Raw genomic sequence first — 16,671 nt, 5'->3', positions numbered from 1 at the left:
TATTCTGCAGCTGGCACTTCACACACACAGTCACTGTCGGCTGGTCTACTTGCATCAGAAGTACTATTTGTCCTGAGAGTGTGAATTTGAATATCACATTTTTTTTCTTGCATTGCGTAACACTACATTTTAGAAGGATTATAAACCCTCTCCTACTGAGCAGTTCTATGTAAAAAAAGATGAATCCACCACGCAAAACTCTGAATGCGCTGGCTTTGTGATTTACATCCACAGGCAGTCTGTCTTTTCTAATCTCAGAAGGCTTTGGCCTAATCCAAACCTCCTCCAGTTGTCCCTTTGATTAATTTAGAAGAATAGCAAAATTATTAAATCCAGACTGCTCCCCTGTACCTTTTCCATTCAGTACTAAATTTATCAGCCCATAGGTGAGGATTAAAGATTAGGAATTTACCTTTTTATGAGTTGTTTTATTCAAAGTCCATCAAGTCACTTCACTCGGAGGCAGTGTTGGGTAATGTTACTTTTAAAAGTAACTCGTTAGAATATTGCGTTACTCCTTAAAACAGTAACTTAATTAATTAAAAAGTTAATTGTTATGGAAAGTAAAGCATTACATTACTTTTGTTTTGTTTTTGCATTACTTTTTTCTCACCGCCACTCTCTCTTCAACCATTCCATACAAATAAGCCATGCATTGCATACAAGAGACATTACAGGTCATGTTAGCTACTGTACAACACTCATGTCAAAACAACATAGTAAACAAACAGATATTTAGAAAGTAGGTCTTCACGTCATATTTATAAAAAAGAATCAATAACATAAATATGCATGATTTGTTTTTCCATCGACATGGCAGCCAATATGAATAATGAAGAATAACCACTGTCTTACCAAATGCAACAAAGTTCAACATCTGAACCTGCATCATATATGTCATCATGTCAACTTGAGATGTTTTTCAAAAGTCAGGATAAAATTCAGTGGGGAATGCCAGCCTAACATGTTCAAGGAATAAGACTGATGAATACATAAATATTTTTCACTTAAGTCATCTCAGTGCATACTTGTTTTGAGTTGATCCATGGGGCGTACTGCATACAGCCTACTGCAAACGTGCGTGTTGATTCAACTTGAATGGAATCGTTTTTCATGCTACCAACATATAATAAAAACGGCATGTTTCACAAATCATATTACTTGTTTATTATAAAACAAAAATGTTGAATATTTTAAGAAATTAAGACATGTAGTATGTTGCTTGCAGCCGCTGATCCAGAGTCAGCTTTTCTCATCTCATTCTCCTAGTTATGGGGAGCTCTAACACGGAGCAGTTTGGCTGCATAAGTCAGTGAATTGAGCAAGTATTTCACCCTGTGTATCATGTTGTGGCCAGTGGAAGACTAGTCTTATAATCCCTCTGCCTAAATGCTTTTACTGATTTTTTTAATGCAGCGTGTATTTATACACAAATCAATCGCGTTTCACTCAGACGAATGTTGAATGTTAAATGCTTTAACACAGAGCAGTTCTGATGCAAACTGTTCCTAGAGAAGTAGTTTTGGGCAGCTTTAAAACAAGGCAATTTGGATGCACAAAAAGTCAGCTATCACTCCACGTTATATGTAACTGTATAATCATGCTGTAGCCATGGGAAGACTTCTCCTGGCTTATGCCTGTGCTATATTATACCATGACAATGTGTGTTTACCCACTTTTAAATGCAGCCTACATGAATCAATCACGAGAATCAAAGTTTCACTTACCCGAACTTAAATTTTTGACAAAATGTTGCCTTATGAGGACACATTTCTTAACTCTTGCTGTGATTGTGATTGACAATGGCACAGTTTATAACAGCTACTCATGTAAGCTTCAGTGCACAAAAAAATGTATCTCTGCAAATGATGAGTACAACTGGATTCCACTGAAGCATTGTGCGAACAACCTAAGGGACCAGGAAGTAAAGGTGTTAAATGAATAGTTTACCCAAAATGAAAATTCTCTCTTTATTCACTTAACCTGATGCCATCCCAGATGTGTATGACTGTCTTTCTTCAGCAGAACACAAATGAAGATTTTTAGAAGAAGATAGAGCTCTGTCAGGTCCTTATAATGCAAGTAAACGGGTGCCAGCACTTTGACGATCCAAAAGTCACATTTAGGCAACATAAAAGTAATCCATGCAACTCCAATTGATCAATGAATGTCTTCTGAAGCTAATCGATACATATGTGTAAAAAATAAATAGATAATTAAAACGTTATTAACTTTTAAAAGTGCTTCTTGCCAGCAGTTGATGCATCACGTAGCTGTCGCGTGACATAATTGCGTCTGTGAGGTCACGCAAGAAGTCGTGTGGATTACTTTTATGCTACCTAAATGTGACTTTTGGACCGTCAAAGTGCTGGCACCCATTTACTTGCATTATAAGGACCTGACAGAGCTCAATCTTCTTCTAAAAATCTTAATTTGTGTTTTGATGAAGACAGACAGTCATACACATCTGGGATGGCATCAAGGTAAGTGAAAAATGAGAGACTTTTCTTTTCTGGGTGAACAATTCCTTTAACACACAATGCCGAACATGATTTGGATGTTGCATTTACATTCTAAAATAACATTTTTACTCCACTGACAGTTTGGTTAGGGTTGGAGTTCGGGTTAGGTTGTAAGTTTAATAAAATAAGCATTCCTGTCGATTCAATTACATAATTTATAACTAAAAATAAAACTCTGGAGCTCACACATGCTGATGTGTTCAACAACACTTCCAGCTTCAGCCAATGGGGGCAGTAGTTTGAATTTCAGTAAGCACAGACCGATTTCAGCTGCAGAACTTCCAACCTCCTGTTGCCGAATTCGCAATGCAATCAGTTTATAATATAGGCTACAACAATTTGCGCAAAGAAAGAGGTTCACTTGGTTCACTTTCGACTTTTTTCATTTAAAGAAACTCCTTTTATGACAATTTAATGATGTAACCCCAATGCTGGTGTGCTCTTTTTGCTACACACTCAAAAATACATTCCCATCACCAGCTAATACTTGGGAAACAGACCATGTTGAGCATTAAGACATTTTCCTACTGATTTTTCAATGATCTGATCTTGGTAGTTTCACTGAATTATTATTATTATTATTTTAATTTTTTGTGACTCAGATTCAAGTGCAATACAAACACATTATTGTAACTTTCAATACAGGAATAAAGCCATTTATAGCATGTTTCTTCACACACTGGCAGAAAGACGACGTGATAGACAAATATAGAGAGAGGTGAGGAATTGAAGAAGGGGAAGTGTGATGGAAAGGAGTTTGGTGATGGCGTGAGTATGATGGTTAAACTCTGACAGGTAATCTCCAGTGCAGTGCTTCTTGTGTTCAGAATTTTCCTCTCTTATGTGAACTGACAGTCACAGGACTGTCTGACTGATGTTTCTACTTCTCACTCCCTGCATGTCTCAACAAGCTGTAACATCTCTCTTTCCCTCTCGGTCTCTGTGAAGGACAAACTGTTCTAGTGGAGAGTAAAAATTGTTGCTTGCAGCAGATGGCAAAAGCAGAAGACCTGACAACATTGAAAACTAAATGAAAATCATTTTGGTAATTTAAATAAAAAGTACAAATAAATAAAATACATTACCACAGCTACAAAACTAACTAAAATAACAATTTAGAATACTGTAAATAAATAAATACATAAACAATTTTACTAAAAATAAATGATATTTATTAAAAAACATTTTAGTTTTAGTTACACAGTTATACAAATACAGTGTTGGTAACCCTAAAATATTAAAACTTAAACTATTATGAAAACTGAAGAATGATTTGAAAATAAAGAAGAAATAAAAACTACATAAAAAAATTCCAAACTACAATAACCATGCTTGAGATCTCTGAGGCAGATCAGCCTGTCCTACATTGGCACTTTACTCATTAAGGCTGATTAGTGATCATGAGTAGATTGATATAAATGAGAGATGTGAAGACAAGTTATTGCTCAAGTCAATAGACATTACAGACATTTAGAACTGTGCAGGCAAAGCCTAGACTGCAACAAACCTCTCAGTGAGGGTCTCAATATTAAAGTCCTTCTTATTATTTTTTAGAGATTTAGATTGGTAATAGCAAAAACTTCCATTTGCAGTGGCTGTGTGTGTGCTTTAGGTTTTCAGAGATTGAGCTCTGTTTTCGTGAGCGTGCAAAGCATAGTGCGCCGTGCAAGGAAAGTGCCCAAAGTCTTATTCAATTTTATTAGGAGAGGTAATTCTAAGCGTAATTTTCGTGCCAGCGCAAAGTGTAAGTGGGCGTGGGTGGAAGTGTTTGCGTGATCTGTGGGTGTTTGCGTGCAAACTGTGGGTGTATTGTAAGCAGGGTTGGGCGGATTACTTTCAGAAAGTATTCTGGGTTGAATACTAAATACTCTTTCTTTTTATTCAGTAGAGTATTCTTAATACATCACATAAAAAGTAACATATTCAAAATATTTTTAGAATACTTTTAGAATAAATGCAAGGCACAATTGGAAGAATTATGTGTGATAGTCATTATTATCTTATCTGAACCGTAACACCTCCACTATTAACCACTAAGTGAATCTGAATAGCTAGTTTCTTTAAATAAGACTGAATTGCTTGCATATTTCTAGATGAATTGCTTTTCATATCTCTTTTTTTATTACCTACACTTAATTTGGGGTGCTTTTGATTCTTTTCCTCATCTTTTGTTTTTTATTGTTGTTTATATATATATATATATTTTGTGAATCACTTCGTATGAGATGTTTTTTATAAAGTGAGAAATAATATTAATATACCTGTATGTTACAATATGTGTCACACTGAAATAGCCCCATATGTCTATAAGCCACACATTTTACAGTAGTTATTTACATGAGGTTTTTCTGTCGTCGTTTCAGTCTTTATGAGAGAAGTATTCTAAAAGTATCCTAACAAAATTTTATAAAGTAACTGTATTCTGAATACAGGTGCTTGAAATGTAACGGGGGCTGAATACATTTACTTCATTTTTGTATTCTGAATACGTAACGCCATTACATGTATTTCATAACAGCCCAACCCTGATTGTATGTTAATGAAATGGCACAAAGCACAATTTCCTATTTTCTAAACCACGTCTTATCTCAACACACAGTTTCAACTCAGTTCCTGCATTTTCAGTTTAGAGATTCCACCAGCAGGTGGTAATAAAGTTCCTGTCCAAACTCTTGAAATATAGTAGAACATCAAATTAAGTCCCTGGCAATTGCCATTTTATGAAAAAAAAAAAAAAAAAAATATATATATATATATATATATATATATATATATATATATATATATATATATATTAGATTTGTGTTAAACAATCTATAGGTCATGGTTCATTTTTCAATTATTATTATTATGTTTATATTTACAATTGTATTTATGATCTAATTTGTATTGCTATTTTCCCACCTGTTGTCATAGAGTGATTTTTAAGTCACTGCAAAAGAGGCCGGTGAAAGAAGTTTGAGAAGGTAAAATCTTTGGAATTCGTATGATTTTTTGTTCACTTCATTACTTTGATTATATTTTCATTTTGTTTGTTGTGCACTTTGAATTTAGAAATATTTTGGTTTAGTTTTTTCATGTTTCAATAAATGAATTTGATTTTTCACAATCAAAATCTACTGGTAGAAGTGAAGTGCGTACCGATACAATCACTGTTATTACTAGTAGCCATTAATTAATTAATTTATTAATTATTTTTTTGTCACTTAAAAGTGCACATACATACCCGTTCCTGGGCAATTATTTAAAATATTCTATACAAACACCCTTTTTGAATTTTAAATTGATCTTTTTTGATGCTTTTTTAAAAGATTATTTTTTTGTGTGTGTGTGAAAAACATTGAACAGCTCTCTTTCCCTCTCTCTAAATAGATTTGTTGAGATGGTACTGGTAATTCCAGCAACTGGGTTGTCAACAGCACAGGGGAGACTTGAAGCTTCAGTGTCTAAAATGCCCTGTCAATCGACTCCACAAAAATAACCTTGTCTGGCTCGTCTCCAATTACAATGTTGAAAATGGCAGGACAAATGTAATTCCTATTGATTGCCATCTCATTTAACAGCTCAGTAACTAGGACCTCGGCACATTTAGTGGGCGGGACAATGCACTAGACAATGAGGAAGAGAGAGCTTTCTTTTTTTGGTAATGTTCTTATCTTGGCTAAGGCATCAGTTTGCCAAGAAAAGCTACTGGTGCCCCCAAAAGAAAAGAAAAGAAAAGAAAACAAACAAAAAACAATAATTGGTGGATGACCTCCATGAGTGACAATACAATCTTTTCTTTTTAGATAACTAAACAAAATTCAAAGGATGTATTGAAAATAAAACATAAATACAATTTACAATTAAAAATGTATAGCTACAATCAGTGGCTGTCAAGTTGTAAAATCTATATTCGGCCTATAGATTGCATGGATTTGGACCAGGGTCCCCTTGCTTATTAATCAAAAACTGATGAGGTTCGATGAGATTTATGATTAGGTTATACTGAATTTGTTATTTTTTATTTTATTTTATTTATTTATTTATTTTTGAAAATGTTCTTATCTTGCCTAGGGCATCAGTTGACCAAGAAAAGCCACTGGTGCCTTAAAATAAAATAAAATAATTGAGAAATAATAACAGAAGGCAGTTAAAGGGATAGTTCACCCAAAACTGCAAATTCTCTAATCATTTACTCACCCTCATGCCATCCCAGATGTGAATGACTTTCTTTCTTCTGCAGAACACAAACAAAGATTTTTAGAAGAATATCTCAGCTCTGTTTGTCCTCACAATGCAAGTGACTAGTGGCCAGAACTTTGAATCTCCATAAAATCACACAAAGTCAGCATAAAAGTAAACCATAAGACTTCAGTGAATAAATCAATTTCTTCTGAAGTTACAGTATATGATAGGTGTGGGTGAGAAACAGTTAAATATTTAAGTCCTTTTTTACTATAAATCTCCACCTTTGACCAGCCCCGACCAGTAAGTGGAGATATGCACATGACTGCGAATTGCCAAAAAACAAAAGAAGCAGAGTGTGGAATTGAAAGTGAAAGTGGAGGTTTATAGTAAAAAGGACTTAAATATTGAAGTGTTTCTCACCCACACCTATCATATCGCTTCTGAAGACATGGATTTAACCACCAGAGTCATCTCGATTACTTTTATGGTGACTTTATGTGATGTTTGGAGATGTGAAGTTCTGGCCACATTTCACTTGCATTGTGAGGACAAACAGAGCTGGGATATTCTTCTAAAAATCTTTGTTTATGTTCTGCGGAAGAAAGAAAGTCATACACATCTAAGATGGCATGAGGGTGAGATAATTTTAATTTTTGGGTGAACTGTCCCTTTAATTGTGTCAAGATGAGTAGCCTGACCTGCACTGATAACTTAATATAAATTTCCATGCAGGTCCAAACTGGCTTATGCTAGTTATGGTGCTTTAGTGCTAGCTAGTTTGTGGACCAGCATAGCTATGTTGTTCAACATCAAAAAATTGTGGTCAAATAGCATGGTCTTTCTGATGAAGCTGGTTGACAAGTGGAGGCTTGTCCTGTATGCTACGGTGTAGCCATATGGCAACAATTTATTTTCTTTCCCGTTCTCGCCTTTCAGAAAAAGCTAAAACATAATGCATCATTGGAAATAAAAGGGCAGCAGTAACCAATAATATGCTGTTTTCAAGCCACATAAAACTTTTTCCTGAAGTCACCCTTAGAGGCAGGGGAGATTCTAGGATTTCAATCCTAGGGGGCTCAGCCCCCAATGACACTATTAGATGTGCACATTTAATGTATTCCATTCTTTAGCATAGATAATGTTTTATTTTTATTTTATTTTTTATTGTGTTTACTGAAGCCCCTTAAAATGGTCTAGTAATGCCAATCCTTAGAGGGGTGCCACCTGAAGTGCTCCATAAATGACTGTATTAAACACATATTGGTATGTTTCTTTAACATCATGATTTTTGTTTTTGTTTTTTGTTTTTGTTACATCTTTGGTAAATTAATTAGACTTTTTTTTTTTTTTTTACGGATCAACTTTATCTCACATAGTTAAATAAAAAAAAAAAAAATTGAAAATATGAATGTTGCCATATGACAACGCTATACCACAATGGAATTGCACTAATGCATTTTCTCATTGGAATTTTACTTTTAGATAGTGCTATCAATTATATTATTCAATGTATTTATTTATTTGGAATTTTTTACCATAATATAATTGTCTTTATGCAAAAATAACAAATATGATTTGCATTTTTTTTTTTTAGACAAAAATTTTTTGGAAATGGCAAGAAGAGTGCACAGTTAGTTCTTGACAACAGCGAGGATGAGCCAGGCTTTAGTGATGGTAAAAGTGACATAATCAACATGACGATGATAATGATTCACTTAATTTCAGTTTGTTGAAGATCCAAGTGTATAAATACTGTACATCAATTAATTCAAGAAATATTCATTTAATTCAAGGAGAAATTTATATATTTTAATAATATATTTTGGAATGGAATATTTTCCACTGTGGTACAGAGTTGTCATATGGCAATATTTTCCCTTTTGTAATTTCTTTTATTTTTGTTATTAGAACTGTTTTATATCAGAAAATCAAATAGCTGAGCTGGGGTCAGAGTGCAGGGTCAGCTATGATACAGTGCCCCTGGAGCAGATAGGGTCAAGGGCCTTGCTCAAGGGCCCAACAGTGGAATCTTGGTGGTGCTGTGGCTTGATCCCCTGACCTTCTGGTCAGTAACGCAGAGCCTTAACCACTGAGCCACCACTGCCCCCACGTCAAGCTTAATCACTCATTCAGTGGATGTTTAATTTGGCGAGTTGCATCAAGTTATCATCTTGGAAATAATGTGGTTAATTTTTATTTTGCCCAATTTTGTGTAAAACGTCTTTAATCTTGGGAGATCAAATAATAGTCAACAAAGAGTTATGCACGAATAGTAAGAGTATTATTGTAGTATACTATTCTGAACATAGCCTTTCACTCTTTATAGTAATCTACAGTATGTAGATGCTTCATGGATCTGCTACCTGACCTGAGCCCAATGGCACCAACAAATCTTTTGGTTTTGGGCCTGGTTCGGATCAGTTTTTCCATGTAAAACTTCGAGTTTGTGCTGGATTCAGGAAAAAATACATTGGCATTACAAATATTGTTTTTACAAAATACATTAAATTGATTGCTCTTCGAAAAGTTTTATAAAACAAAAATATAGTGTATAGAAAACTATTACCATGATGGATTTGAGACATGATTTGGACTAATGACAAAAGACCTGACACTTTGGCTTGTCCTTAAAAAACTGAAACTTGAATTGGACTCTTGGTTTGGTGTCAGCCATTCTAAACAGGCCATTAGTATTAGTATCACTATGAGGCCGCTGTGTCCCATCAAGCCACCCAACTGTGCTCCACTGCTCCCTGCTCACCAGGGGACCTCCTTCCTGCCCTGTCTAGGGAGCGATTGGAAGAAAGAGAGGGGGGAGAAAAGGATTTGCTGGAGGCACAGCCGAAATTGCTCCATTAGGAAGCTCTATTTGAGCCGAGTGTATCAGACAGGGGAATGATAGATATAAGGGCTGATGCCAGAGCTATATTCTTTGTCCTCTCTGTCTATCCCAAAAGAGTTCTCTGATGGCTTTATAGAACATTGTGACTGACACTGCACCTGTGTCGTGACTCCCTCCACTGTGGATCCACCATTTCAGATATAGTTTTGAAGTGCAGGATGTGCCAAATTCAATGAACCTGTAATTCAACCACTTGCACTTTCATTACGAGTGGTAGTAATTTTGACATGACCTCATCAAAGCTTCTTTATTATTGCTCTTAGAAATAGACTGAATTAAGTATCTCTCAATTCTCGACAATCCCTGCATGACAAAAAGGCAAATTTCTACTAGAGTCATATAATGCCAGAAAAAGGCTACAAAAGAAGAGTCCAATGGTTTATTAGTAATTCATTCCAAAGCAGAACTAATGCAAAAGAATATGACTTTATTACACCGAAAATGTCGACCCCTTTAAAGGGTTGTGTTGTGACTAACTGAGACATTTAAAGCAGGAGAACCATTTTTTTTTTTCTTGAACGAATAATCTTTTTTTCACTTTCGAATGAAAGATCCACCTCATTTTAAGGCATTATAAAATTTACCACTGCCCCTCTTTAGTCAAAAATAAACTGCAATTCTCTGACTTTTAAAAATGTTGATTCTTTGGATGGAAACCCTGCAGAAAAGACTAGTTTAGACCATTTCCATGCTGTTCCAGCCAATCAGTTCAACAGCAAAACTTCTGGTCAACCACCATGGTCTATCTGATGAAGCTGGTTGACCATGAAAGTTGAGCTTTAAAAGTTAATCTAGTTAAAGGGCTCTCTGTCAACATCTACTTGCGGAGGAAATTTTATTTTATTTTTATTTATTTTATTATATAAAGTCAGTTGTGCTTTGGCACTGCTCTTCTGCGAGATGAACCTGATGATTTGAGGAATACCCATGATTGCCTGTGATCTCCATATAAGAGCAAATCTGACAAGCTACACCAAGACTCACTGATAGTAAGAAGAAAGACATTTAGACATTTAGCCAAAAATATTTAAAATGAGCAAGTATGTAGATTCACTTTGTTTAAGGAGATGATGCTAACACACAAGGACGAATGACAGAAGCCTGACATTTCTGCCAAATCGAACCCTAAAGCTCTGAATTTAAAATAATTATTGGCTTTCCGTAGTGACTCCTCTAGGGCAAGAATGCAGTTTTGAACAATTTTTGGTTGTTTCAGCAGTGGAGTACATTTAATTGTTCAGAGGATAAAACTCAGGTTAGGACTTGGATATCAACACTAGAGTGACCTAAACAATATAAATACATCTAATGCATGACTGCAACCTTTTATTGAGGATGACTGTTATTTCATGGCTGATGTTCTAACCTGACAGGATCTTTATGGACCAAAACAAGCAAGCTAAACAAATTGACTGCACCTACTTTTTCATTAGCCACTACATTGTAAGCGAGTATAAGAAGGAAAATGCTGTAGTTTTGACTGGCACACTAGAGTTCATTTTCAAACACAAAAGCTGGGAAATATGGCCCAAAACAGTAAATGCTTCACAAGGCTGCACATCAGTCTTCCTTAGGCAGGGTGAATGAGTTTTGATATTGTCTGAAAAAAGTCCTCGGGGGAGGTCGAAATGAAACAAAGAGAAAAATTAAGATGGAGGAGGTGGCGTGGAAGTGTATTCAGTGGGGCAGGAGCTGTGCACTTTTTAACCTCATCTTGCACAAAGCGCTCAATGCAAAGGTTTACAATTGACCTTATCAGATGCAACCCTATTCCTGAGTGGCCTTCAATCAGAATGTATTGTGGGTGAAGCAGACCCTTTCTTCTGTATGATCATTAGCTAAATGAGACAAAATCCAACGCTTTGCTTTCTTTACACTGCTTTTGCAACCTATATTGAAGCATTCCAATGCTGATTATTGGTGGTGGCGTAGTGGACTAAAGCACATAACTGGTAAACAGAAGGTTGCTGGTTCAATCCCCACAGCCATCACCATTGTGTCCTTGAGCAAGGCACTTAACTCCAGGTTGCTCCAGGGGGGTTGTCCCTGTAATAAGTGCACTGTAAGTTGCTTTGGATAAAAGTGTCTGCCAAATGCATAAATGTAAATGATTATAGTGCATGGGCTACATAACATGAATAAACACATTGCTGTACAAAGCTGGATAATCAGGAACCACAATTTCACTATATAAAACCCAATCTGAACACAACTCAGTGACTACAAGTTTCCGGTTGCTGCTGGCATGTTGCACGAGTCTGTTTGTTTGTAGCTTGCTAGCCTGCTTAGCATTGCTTATTCCCCTACGCTCATCATTTTATCCTTTATAATTTTTCTGCATGCTTCGTTACCCCTCCCCCCCCCACTTTTCTACTGTTTCAACTGCATGTATATTACCACGCGCACCATTTTCTTTTCTTTTTTCCCACTTGTCTACATCTTGCATTTTGACTGCATGCATTATTTTCTTCTCTGTGTTTTACATGGATTATTGCATCAATCTGAAACATCTGCTGATCAGGAACCAACACAACATCAACAAACAATTGCGGTATGTCATGGCATCCACTCATGTTATTGCTTCCTGCATTGCATGCCACATGTTTACTATAGCTTCTTCCATCAACAGTGAGGGATTTACATGTGATAAATGTAAGGAATTGGTCAGGCTGATGGAGAAGGTTAATGAGTTAGAGGCATGCATCCGAACACTAGCGGAAGTCAGTGAGAAAGAGAAGCCGGTAGATACCGATTCTGAAGCGGGTAAAACAGCAAGCACAAATCACTTCATGAATTTATTTACTGATAAAACTGAAATAATCAGATATAAAATTGGAGTTATGCAATTGTCTGTCACAGTACCTCAGAAAACAGTGTTTCATAATTTTCTTCATGAGCAACTTCAATCCTTCGCTGTCATAGGTCATGAAGAGCTAACAAAATAATCGAAACATCAAAAGCCACAACATGTATGTTATATCCAATACCAACTAAGCTCTTAAAAGAGATATTCAATGTAATCTCAGAACCTCTTCTTAATATTATTAACTCCTCGCACTGTTCGGAATGCAGACACATTCACTCAGTTTAAGTCTAGACTAAAGACTCATCTATTTAACCAGGCATACACCTAATTTATCCATTAACTCACAATTAGGCTGCTTAGGATTCATATCCTGAGGTTACCAGAGCCGGCCAGATCCAACTCAATTCTTGCTTGGTGTCAGACTCCACTGCTACGTGTCTCTGAGTGATGACGACTAAATGCATTCGTGCCAGCCAGACATCACTTCAGTCTATTAGGATGGACTTCAGGGGATGAATTGATGCCAACTCCAACCATAAGACATAGGATACTTCATATGCCACTGCTTGAACCTTGAACCTCACCGAAATGACTTGCCGGTTGAACTGCGATGCACCTTACTGATCTCTGCCTACATCACCTTGGTCTAATGATGGACTACACTCTTAAAATGGAATACATAGACTATCAGTTAATTGCAACAAAGCCTTCATCAGCCAACTAACAAAGGATAATGCATCTATGTGATCTTCTTCAGTTAATCCAGAATGAACTTCAAAGACATTAGTCATTAATCTTACAGTTCATACAAAATCTTTGTTTAAACACTGGCCCTTAACACTTAAATAGTTTACTAATTTTAAACCATGACTTGCACTGCACACAAATAACTAATATTGGAATTATATTCGTGCTGTTTAGCCAGAGGGGAACTGGCCCCCACAGTGAGCCTGGTTTCTCCCAAGGTTATTTTTCTCCATTAACCAACATCTTATGGAGTTTTGTGTTCCTTGCCACAGTCACATTTGGCTTGCTCACTGGGGTTCTACATAAAAATATTATTTATTTTTATACACAATTTACAATCATATTTGGTCAAACTACACAATGATGACTCTAAGACTTTATAGATATTACAGTTTCATTTTCTGTTAATGCATGACTTTCTGTAAAGCTGCTTTGAAACGATGTGTGTTGTGAAAACGCTATACAAATAAAAAATATTTGATTTGACTTGACTACAATAGGCAGACATTGATGGATTGGGCCCCTCTTCTTTGTGGAAAGCTGACAAAGCATGTTTTGGACTGAATTAGACGAATTCATGCATATTGAGTACCATGATTAGCACTGACCATCCGGGTGATGTGTTTTTGTACAGAATCAGTAAACTCTCTCTTTAGAGCCAAACAGGCTTAATCAGTCAAGAGGCCATTGAGCTTTGGAGAACCCAAGCCTTGATTCTGAGCGAATCAAGCCAAAGTCCACCACAATTAGCTGACCCATTCTCTACGGTAAGGGGTTAGCACAATTAATTACTGTAAATGTGCACGATGGGTGAATGCTATGCAGAAATAAGTGGATATCCACTTATTTGACTCCCTAAGCTTCGCTCTCCATGCTCCTTGAATAAAGCGATTGATAATTTCCATTAAAGTAAGGGCTGATGTCGTGGATGTCATTAAATAATCCCAAAGGGTTAGTTCACCCAAAATGAAGATTCTATCATACTTTTTATGCTGTTTCTTGCAGAAAGTCCCGGGCGCTCTTTTCCATACAATGAAAGTGAATTGAGAAGCTAAAAAAATGACTGTGCTATATTCCAAATAATTAAATAGCATTGTGTGAGGAACAAAATTTAAGTCAATATTCACAAGTCTTGCCCATTGTCACAAATCTCATGCACACTTCCATATATTCAAACTGCCATGTCGTGCTTGGTTACAAGACACATGAAAAAACAATGTTTTAGCATTGACTCCAAATCTGGTATGATGCATCTTCACATCTCATATCTGTTCCCATACAAAACACGTTAGCATATCTACATATTTGCTTAATAATTTACTTACGTGGCTTGTTGTACATATCGCAGCAGGTTCCTTGTGAAATGAACAATAGAGCTGCTAAAATGACAATGACCTAACCCTTCCTTTCATACATGTCATGAGTTAAAGGGCAGAATAACACTTCATAATCACTTACTTTTTGCCTTGTTCCTCACAAAATGCTATCTTATGACATCTAAACAATTTGACTATAGTGCATGACGTGTAAGGCGATACATTTCAACATTTACTTTACAAAAAACACATTTACAAGCTTGGTCGAGTGCGATCAAACTGCACAATTGGAATAAAAATGACCAGGAAGAATCCTATAGAGCATGGGAGTCAACATGTGAGCCAAAAGTGTCACAGAAGCACCACAAAATTATGTAGTTGTTTCAGCAATTGTTTTTCATCTCACATTTGCTTTTTATGATGGTTTTGTTTAGGTGTAGAAATTAGGGTAGGTATGTATGTTTATTTGATTTAAAACTTGATAGAGCATTCACCTTAAAATCCTAAAACCTTAAAAATTAAACCTCATTGGAAATTTTACTGCGGAACAGCTGCGACACGCATAAGGAATCACGATTTTGAAGAAATGTTGCCACAGTCACATTTTTGAATGGCAATGACCTTAGAGATTTGAGTGAACTACTGTAACTCATTAACTGTTTAGTCAGTTCAGATTAAACATTTTCTCATTGTCTCCTTTGAAATGAATGCGTCATTTTGATGACAAATTATAAAGAACAGAATTGATGCCATAGTGGTGAAGGTCTTTCCACTACTCCTTTACCTCTCAATGATACATAATATTAACTGAAAGCAGCTTGAGTGTGAAGGCAGAGTTCATTAATTTAGTTTTAATGTGTTTTATCTCTGAGTAAGCTCTTAATGTCATGAAGTGAATAGGACAAATCATATAATGACAATCGTCTCTCCAGAAGATTGAAAATTCAAATGGAGAATGGGTTCATAAAGTAGAGGGATGGAAAGGCAAGTGAATAAACCGAATGAAAAAGGATGTATAGAGACCAGAGAGCGTTGAAACCATGTTTCATCCAGGGTGCCTTGATGAAACCACCCCCATATTTGATCATGTTTATTGTCTGAAACCATCTGCAGCTGATAACCCTTGACTGAACAAGCTGTTAGTCAGCCCAAGAGGGAGTTGAGAGAGAAATCAGCCATGGTATAAAATGGCTCCTTCAGTCAGTATATGCTTCCACCAAAGATCACTCTAATTGCAATTGAGTGCTTTCAAATAACATGAGAATAATGCACAGACACATGTCAAATTTACATGCTGTTCTCCTATAACTTAATCCATAAACTTATTTATTAGTAAGCTTAGGAGGTCTATAATACATGGAGAGAGCTGTCCATTAGCATTCTCATTTATCTCATTGGCAGTTGCTTGGCTTTTGCATGCAGCTGAGGAAGTTCACAACCTGCATGCTGCCATCTTTGCTCATAGACACTCAGTTCTGAGATTTTTTTAAGCCAATCACCTGAGCCATAAATGTCATGTGACTAATCACTTTGAAAAATGATGTCCTGCTATGCTGTCAGTGCTGATTGCTGGTATGCAGTAAACAGGGAAAGATATTTTTATCATATGTGGCATTTACCAGCAGGGGATAACTGCTCATGCTAACCAGACAAATCTTGGCTCAGTGTTGTAAACTTTATTTAATAGCAACTGAAGACAGTTTAGCTGTTAACTGACAGATACACCTCTTTTGTCCTGAAAAATAATTGCCTTTGGCTTTTTGAGAGGAAAGGCCAAACCTAACATTTGTTTAGTCACAGATCCATTCATCACATACCTTTAACATGTTTAGAAAGGATTTTAGCTGCCCAAGCTAATTGCGTTCACTGTATGGCAACAGAATAACTCCAAGCTCAAACGACGCCTCGCAATCAATGCAAGACAAGAACAAGAAGTGATAGCGTACCTTTGTCAGATAGGGCGTTGCTCAGAGGAAGGTAGTTATTAGTGGTGCCGCTCTTTCGCATGCACTATTGGTGATAGTCAAGATAGAAATTTTCATTATGGGCAGGGAAGCAGGGGATAAGCAGCACAAAATTTAAAAATCAAATCAATAGCTCCAGAAGTGTTATCAGGAGAGGACAGTGTAAATCTGAATGCTATTAAGCAAGTATTACCAGCAGGGTTTTGCCTCCAGCCACTCGCCGCAGGAGCACGGAACATGGGAC

The 16,671-nt window shown here is 36.3% G+C and overlaps 1 protein-coding gene across 6 annotated transcripts in view; it reads right to left on the bottom strand.

Annotated features, from left to right (window-relative positions):
• Positions 1 to 16,671, bottom strand: part of LOC127436792 (synaptotagmin-1-like) — a 316,083-nt gene that overhangs the window by 101,057 nt on the left and 198,355 nt on the right. The gene's annotated exons all lie outside the window — the stretch shown is intronic.

This window comes from Myxocyprinus asiaticus, chromosome 47 (genome assembly GCF_019703515.2).
Source record: "Myxocyprinus asiaticus isolate MX2 ecotype Aquarium Trade chromosome 47, UBuf_Myxa_2, whole genome shotgun sequence".
Lineage (NCBI taxonomy): Eukaryota > Metazoa > Chordata > Actinopteri > Cypriniformes > Catostomidae > Myxocyprinus > Myxocyprinus asiaticus.
Note: the sequence above shows the minus strand (reverse complement) of the source record. Positions and strands in the feature narration are given on the sequence as shown.